We start from the raw sequence: 8880 nt of genomic DNA on the forward strand, positions 1-8880 counted from the left end.
GATATGGTTTACATGGGTTGGAATGGAAGCTCTTGAATGGCCTGCTATCAGAGAGCTACAAAATGAAAAGCATAAGAATATGGTGGTGGAACCGGCATTGCAGTGGCTGATGGGAAACATATTCCAGGGCTATAAACACTGGAGACTTCTTCCATAATGTGCATCACTAAAATATCACTCTGATACTCTTTCAAATAAAAAAAATAAAATAAAATAAAGTGTTTGAATTTGTGTTTTTATCAAAAAGCACCACTCCAAATCTGTTTATTATACACTTGCAGTTACTTTGGATACAACAACCATGGAGAGAGCATTAATCTAAACCGTCAGAGATGCTCCAGAAAATAAACCAACACCTTGGGATTTGATAGACAGCCCTCTGATCCACATGCCAGCACTCGAGGATAAGTGGTTATAGAATCTCAGCGTGGTCGGTTTATCGAGCTCGCGTGCTCCATCAATTAAAGCATCCAAACCTCCAAACCAGAAATATCTGCCAACGCTGTCCAGGAAAAGAAACATCTGCTCTGATGGAACATGATGGACAGATGCGACATCTCGTCAGCTTTCAGATCCAAAAATACAAAAATCCTCTCACGTGACGTGTGGAGGAAGGATTTGTGGGCGGAGAGAGCGTCTAGCGCTGATTACCGTTTAGATTCGACCACGGAGGTGTCGTTTTTTTTTTTTTTTACATCTACATCATCATCATCATCATCATCATGTATTTCTGAATTCCTTTACACCTGATTCTCATGGCTCAAGTGCAGTTACATTGTAGGCAAACGGTATTCGTTCTGAGAGAGTTTTATTATTTCGATGAATTTGTTAAATTAGATGAATGAATTCTTGTTCATTTATTTTAAAAGATATAAATAAAGCTGGTGTTTATTACTAATGACTTGTTATCGAGTCTCTGAGGTTTGGGGAAGTAAGAAAATAAGCCACTACAGGACCTGCTGTTATAGGAAAAGAAGGAAAATGTTCATCTTTGTTGCTGATATGATGCAGCCTCTTGAGACGAGGTCATCTCTCAAGACCACCTCTCAGGACCTCAGTTGGGAGCTGAACATCAACTGAACTGACATCTTCAACTGAAGCATTTCAACCTACCAGATGGTGGACTTCTGCGCCTCAATCACTTAGTCTATGCTCACCTCCATCTCCATTCCAGTCTGGTTCACTGCTAAAGAAAAAACTGCAGCATGTCATTTACTCTGCTGAGATCTTTTACCTCTACAAGACGCTGGTCCTGGATGTGTACAGCAGGCAGATAGCGTTCAGTTACAATCCTCTTACCATAGCAAAGACTTTTTGAGTCATTTCCTCTGGCAAGAAGCTGTCCCCCCCCAAGTGGAACTGTGCCTCATCAAGGATCCACCATCATCTCTGATCTGCTTCCAATTACCATTTACAGTAATGTAACTTTACACTTGTGTTACATCAACACAATCAACAAGTTACACTATATTGCAACGCCACACTTTGGACATTTTTGGGAAATCTTTGCAGGAATTGTAGCTTTAACAGCTTTACCATAATGCTTCCTATTTATTTATATAGTTTTTCATATTTGTATAGCTCCAGCACACCATGGACAAAATCCTTGTATGTGCAACCCACTCTGGACCCCCAGTGCAGAGACGGAGATCCGGGGGAATTTCACCAATTGCTCAATTGTGAAGACTTCCTCATGGCGGAAAACGGGCGAACACTGGAGACCTTCTGTAAAAGTCAAACCAGCCACATGAACAAGTCTACATGTTTGTTTTAATAGGAGAATGTTGTAAACTGTTATTAGAAAAGGATCGACGCATTTGACGTGAAACTGTCTGACCAATCAGAATCAAGATCAACAGCACTGTGCCACAGGAACTCAATTATAAATTTACTGTAAACATTTACTAAAAGGTGGTCTGTAATCGAGCCCCGGTGGTCCCAGGGTTCTCACTCGGAGAACGGCTGGCCTATTTTAAAGCGCATCCCATAATTCAAATCCATCCCATAAGACATTTTCCTCTTTTTATTAGCCGTAACACCACCAGTCAAAAGCAGTTATTCTCAAACCATTTATTTTTTGCCGCTTTCTGGTTCTGATCAGGACTGAAAATACCACCTTTAAAAAGCAGAACTAAAGATTCCATGTTACTGTAAAACGGCAGGAAGATCAGAATGATAATATGTCTCGTCTCGAACATTTTCTTCTCCCGCGTTTCTCCTCACACGCAGTGTTCGGGTTGCAAATCTAACACGGGTCCTGTCGAATTTTTCTCCGTGTACTTCCTGTCCTGCTTGATCCGCGAGGCAGAAGAACGGGATGAACAGAGATTAAGCGCGGTACACAGAGCGGCTGCCATTTTGCCAAGTTAAATTCAGTCTCTTGTTCGGCGCAATAACGCTCGCTCTGTGTGATCCTCGCTCTTTCGTTTCGCCCGGTCAAACGGAGCCCTGAGGGGAAAAAAATACCTGCCTATTATTTGTGGATGAGAAGAAACACAGCAGGATTAAGAATGAGCGAAACGTGGCCATGTTACGTTTGTGCAATTTCTTTATTCCCCCCCACCAAAAAAAAGAAAATTAAAGCCCGAGATATGAAGCGTCTCGTATGGACGTGCACATTGTATGATTAGCATTCCTACCTCACTGCAGGTGGAGTCATTGTTTGTTTTGAGAATTAATTTACCGCGCTCCCGGCCCTCGGAGCGCCTAATTACGTGCACCGCAGTCTCGCCGAGCGGAACAGCGACGGCAGGTGAATAGATGAGTGTGTTTAACCTCCGTGTCCTGCCGTATTAGCGTCCCGTTAAACATAGCCATGCCGCTCCAAAAATGAATCACAATTACCAAGAAAAACTCCAATTCTAACATTCCACATTAAACAATAACCTCAAGAAATCCTGAGGAGACGGTAGCAATCTGTCATTGTTGATGGGGAAAAGGTCATTTCCTGTCTGTATTCGCTGCGTCTTCGGTCGCATATCTGAGGCCTGTACTGTAAGAATCTTTGGACGTCTCAGGATATATTTTAATTGTTTATTACGGTTAAGTGAACGCTAAATAAACTGCAATCAGGTTACTGTAATGAAGTGATTTTTTTTGGCTACTTTTTAGATGTATTGAGTATCAAAGATATAAGCAGCGTAATCAAAGTTACAATCAAAGTAAAGATTAAACAATAACAAGAAAATATACATGAATAAACATAAGATGTATATTAAGTGAAATGAAACGTGTAGCAGCAGTGAAACCCAGATGGCAGAAAAGTCAGACTGCAGTAACAGTTATAAAGGTTATTGCACATGTAACTAATTATTATCATTGCACTGAGATCATTGCCCAAGGTATCAACAACATACGTGTGGCATGAAAATCTCTAAATATAACTATTATCTATATCGTATAACATTATATCGTGGAGCAGCTGTGAAGCGACCAGACGGAGGCGCTCTAGAGTTTGATGTTGATGTTGTGTTGATGTTTAATGCAGTGTTTAGGTGTACAATTTTGTTTTAGGAAATAAAACAAGACAAATTACTGTTGAAATCAGATACTCAAAGACTTTTACTTAAGTTACAATGGAATTGGTGAAAAGTTTCACAGTAAATTATCTATACTTTTACTCGAGTATGATTTTCAGGTTCTCTTTACACCTCTGATGGCAACATGTTTATATGGAGGGATCCCTCAGGAACACAAGCTACTTTATAAAACTCAAAAAACACACCATTGAGAAGAGTTAGTGTCGAGCATGCAGGTTTCTCAGAGAACTTGCTTGGATAATGCCAGTGTACTGCAGGCTTTCCTCCTGTTTCTCAGGTGTACACTGGGTGAGAAACTCAATCTAGGCAAGCTAAGCTAAGCAACCTTGATCAAAAATATTAGACTAAAATGTCAAGAATTAAATAGAACAACAATTAGGGCCATAGTGCCCAAAGACCATTCCGCCATTTTCAAGAAAAACACATTCTCGATTTTTCAACAGTGCATTTGATGAGCAACGTTATATCCTCTACAGCCTCCATCCAGTCAACATTAAGCCTTTTTTTAATTTGATATTTTCTCTGCGGGTCAGGACTCAAACTCCAGTCGACAACATCAGACGCTCTATCAGGGCACCACAGGAGAGAGGGATCTGACCCCCAGTGCAGAGACAGAGAGCCAAGTCATTTTACTGAAGTCAAAATCACAAACAAAGTTAAGGGGGAAAAACAAAAAAACAATGGTTATAATCATGAGGTCCTCCAAAGCAAAATAGTAATTGAAAGCATTGAAAAAACACAATCCAGTGGAAAACGTCAGCAAAGAATATTCTGCACAATAAGGTCTCTCAAGAAGAAAAAGGCAAACAACTTACTGAAGATTGAAAGAATCAAAAGACTGGCGACACAGAGGAGACCACTCAGGAGACACTGGCCAAGAAAAATCAAAATCAAAGTACCCAGAAAAAAGGGGAACTTCTATACACTCAGCGGAAACTGAACACAGGTGGCAATAATTACAATTAGCAAACCAGGAGGAAAGTAACATTGGGAACAATGGGGACATCTAGTGGCCAAAACTCACACAAGTCCAAATAATGATATACATTGACAGGCATACCATTATGACACTATAACATAATGAGCGGTGAGTAAAGATCAATGATTATCTCCTCACCAATGCACCTGTTAGTAAATGGGAAATTATTGAGCGGCAAGTGAACATTTTGTCCTCAAAGTTCATGTGTTAGAAGCAGGAAAAATTGACAAATTGTGAAGGATAGACGACTGGGTCAGAACATTTTAAATGTAAGCCAACAACTGGTACTTCCCCAGAACGTATATATATATCAGGCCATTTTACTAAAATTTAGACCGGGTCGGTGCTCTCTGTGACTCTGCGTGCAGCCTTGTGCTGCCATCTGTTGGCGTGTTACAAAACTAGTCCCGAAAATATTCGATACCACGATGTCAAAATACCCAAAGGATTGGACAGTCATCAGATGATGAAATCCAGTTTTGTCATTCTAATACAGGCAAACTTCTTCATCGTTATCATCATCATCATCATCATCATCATCATCATCATCATCAATGCATCAGCAAATGATGTTGCTCATTAGCTAGCACCACAAGGGTTTCCAATCAAATTCAGCAAACTGAATAATACACTACAAAAATCTTTCCGAAATTCAGTAACATACTCTACTCCCATAATCCACACACTATGACTGGAAAGAAACTTGGCACTAGAATCCTTCTCATAACATGATGACATGGAAATAATAATTAAAAAAAACAGTATTCATTGGGAAAATAAGTATTCAGGAAACATCAAAATAAATCTCACAACTATGGAGGACTTTTCAATAACAATGACAAGCTGAAAGTTGAAACAAGAAAATGGTTTACAGCTACGACATTGTGACAACAAGAGCGGATATATATATATATATATATATATATATATATATATATATATATATATATATATATATATATATATATATATGTAAGTGTGTGTGTGTACATGTCTAATAAATAAGATTATCCACCCTTAATCTAAATTGGGAGTTTTTCTTTCTCTCTTTTTCTTTTTTATTTTTTCATAGTCCATTTTCCCCAAATGCATTACAAAGACCAAACCTTCTCGTCACTAAATCCTTAATTCTGCACATGACTCATTTATTAGCACGTCCACGTTCTTCCCTGTTGACTGTCAAGGAAGTAGATCTCTCTCTCTCTCTCTCTCTCTCTCTCTCTCTCTCTCTCTCTCTCTCTCTCTCTCTCTCTCTCTCTCTCTCTCTCTCTCTCTCTCTCTCTCTCTTTCTCTCTCTTCCACTCTCTGTCTCCTCCATTTCTCTCTCTGGCTGTATAATACAGCATTAGATAATAATCCCCTGCTGAGGCTTACTTTGGAGAGCACTCTTCATCCTGATGCTACATGAAAGGGCCGGCAGAGCGAACGAGACGGAGCAGGAGATGGAAATGAGGGGCCTAATGAAAGAATCTGCTCAGTGTAAAAAGCAGCTTTAGATAAGGTACACCAGTGCAAGCCACAGGGGCGGAGAACAGAGAAATCCCATTTCGGTTAATCTGCCCCTTCTGCCTACCGTGTGAGCGAGCATATACACGAAACACACACCCACACACCCACACACACACACACACACACACACACACACACACACACACACGTATTCTTATGCAAATTTCATAAACACTGACTGATCCTCCTCCATTGTGCAGGTCATAAATGTCATATCTTAGTTACAGTATATAGTCATATTTATTAAATATTATATACAGTGTTTTCACCAAAAATCCAGGTCGATATCAACCTAACGTGACCCTCATGCTGGTCGTCCTCAGCACAGTGGTTTAAATGAGTGAAATGAAGTATTTTTAGCTCTAAATGTTCACAATAATCATGATTATATATAGAAATATTAACATTCACTTCTACACTATTTTACAGAACACCAGGTTTTTTAATCATTATAAACGAACGAATCCTTTAAATAAACAGATAGATAGATAGATAGATAGATAGATAGATAGATAGATAGATAGATAGATAGATAGATAGATAGATAGATAGATGCTCTATTAGTGAGGTAGAGGTCAGTCAAGAGAAAAAGAAAAACAAAATGGTACCAATTATGCCATTTGGTAGACGCCCTTATCCAGATGAACTTACATTTATCTAATTTATACAACTGAGCAGCTATGGGGTTAAGGGCCTTGCTCAGGGGCCCAGGGGTGGCAGCTTGGTGTAGCTGGGATTTGAACTTTGAAACCTTACATGAGACATGAATCAACACAGAACAGCAAGCAAGGAAACTGAGGAAACTCCGAATAAATGTACACAGGCGTCAGTAATAATATAATTAACCAGCATTGAGGAGATAGGACCAGGGAACTATAGGGTCCTCTAGTGTCCAAAACACCACATGATGAGTCCAGAATCCACCACATGTTGTTCACAAAGCATTCTAAAGCAATGAAACACTCAGAGAAACATTCCACATACACAAGTACTCAAACACACCTGATTGGCTGGGGTTAGTGTGCTTGATAAAGGGGGCGGTCCTTCCTTAACTACACGTCTCAACAACATATTCTGGTGATCCACTAGGTGGCGCTGTGATTTGTCAGCCACACCAAGAGCAGTAGTTATTTACGAGGCTGTGCAGTCTATTACAGAGCTGATCGATGAATTCAACACACACACACACACACACACACACACACACACACACACACACACACACACACACACACACACACACACACAGCTATAAATACACTTTATGGACTAAAGTATCAGGACACTTGGCTTTCCCAGTCATATGTGCTTCATCTCCAAACTGTTCCCACAAAGTTGGAAGAACAAAATTGTATAGTTTCCTTGTTTCCCCTATCCTATTAAACACCTTTGGGATGAATGTAAACACTGACCGCACCCCAGAAAGTGTTTATTTACTGTTACACACACTGCAGCTGTTACTGTGGCTTGGACTTTTTTCAGAGTTTTATTCATTAGCTTGACGTATTACCTAATAATGTGTAATGTGTAATGTGTAAGATGGTGGCTAGAGATAATAATGATGGCTAAGAAATAATAAGTAAGAAATACAGAAAGTAAACACAGAACTTTGGTTCGCTACACACAGATCACCCACTGTGCTGAATAAAACGATCTCCTTTGCGCAGTATTTCCTACTTCAGTATATTCAGTGTATTGATTAAACTCAGTCTATAGGGTTTATTCAATATATTCTGTATACTGAGTATATTCATGATATAAAAAATATTTAATAGATTCTGCATTTCGAATGTATTTTATATATAAAGTATACAAAATGTATTATAGTGTATTTAGTATATTGAGTACATTCAGTACATTCAATATATTAAGTACAAACAGTATATATACTATGTTCTGTAAATTTGTGTGTATATATTTATATATATATTTGTTTGTTTGTTTTTTCTAGTGTGTGTATATTATATTATTCCTAACCTTATTTTCACACTTGATTGTTATACTTATATATTTAATATACTTTATAATTTTTATACATTATTTTTATTTGAATTTATTTACTTTATTTTATATTCTATTTCTTTTTTATGTTTACATGGACAGTCGTAAAAAAGCATTTCACTGCATGTCAAATGTGTGTGTGATAAATAAAGTCTGAAATTGATTTGGAATTTTAGAATAATCAGTATATTTACTATATTCAGTATATGGCATATCACTATATTTACTATATGTAGTATATTTACTATGTTCAGTATATTTAGTATATATTCAGTATATTAAATATTTTCAGTATATTTGGTATATTCATATACTTACTATATCAAGTATATTTACTATATTCAGTATATATATAGTATATTTAGTATCTTCAGTATATTAAGTATGTTCAGTATATTTAGTATGTTTAGTATATTAAATATGTTCAGTATATTTAGTATGTTCAGTATATTTGGTATGTTTAGTATATTAAGTATGTTCAGTATATTTAGTATGTTTAGTATATTAAGTATGTTCAGTATATTAAGTATGTTTAGTATATTAAGTATGTTTAGTATATTAAGTATGTTTAGTATATTAAGTATGTTCAGTATATTTAGTATATATTCAGTATATTTAGTATATATTCAGTATATTTAGTATATATTCAGTATATTTAGTATATATTCAGTATATTTAGTATATATTCAGTATATTTAGTATGTTCAGTATATTAAGTATGTTCAGTATAAGTAGTATGTTTAGTATATTAAGTATGTTCAGTATATTAAGTATGTTCAGTATATTTAGTATGTTTAGTATATTAAGTATGTTCAGTATATTAAGTATGTTCAGTATATTAAGTATGTTTAG

At 37.1% G+C, this 8880-nt stretch overlaps 1 long non-coding RNA gene across 1 annotated transcript; it reads right to left on the bottom strand.

Moving 5' to 3' along the window:
• Window positions 1–3543: 3543 nt before the first annotated feature.
• LOC124381533 lies at window positions 3544–4445 on the bottom strand. Its single transcript, XR_006924865.1, has 2 exons — window positions 4355–4445; window positions 3544–4171 (listed from the first exon to the last, which is right to left on the bottom strand). It is a non-coding gene; the product is annotated as an uncharacterized LOC124381533 (long non-coding RNA).
• Window positions 4446–8880: the final 4435 nt, after the last annotated feature.

Source organism: Silurus meridionalis, chromosome 28 (genome assembly GCF_014805685.1).
Source record: "Silurus meridionalis isolate SWU-2019-XX chromosome 28, ASM1480568v1, whole genome shotgun sequence".
In the NCBI taxonomy this organism is placed as follows: domain Eukaryota; kingdom Metazoa; phylum Chordata; class Actinopteri; order Siluriformes; family Siluridae; genus Silurus; species Silurus meridionalis.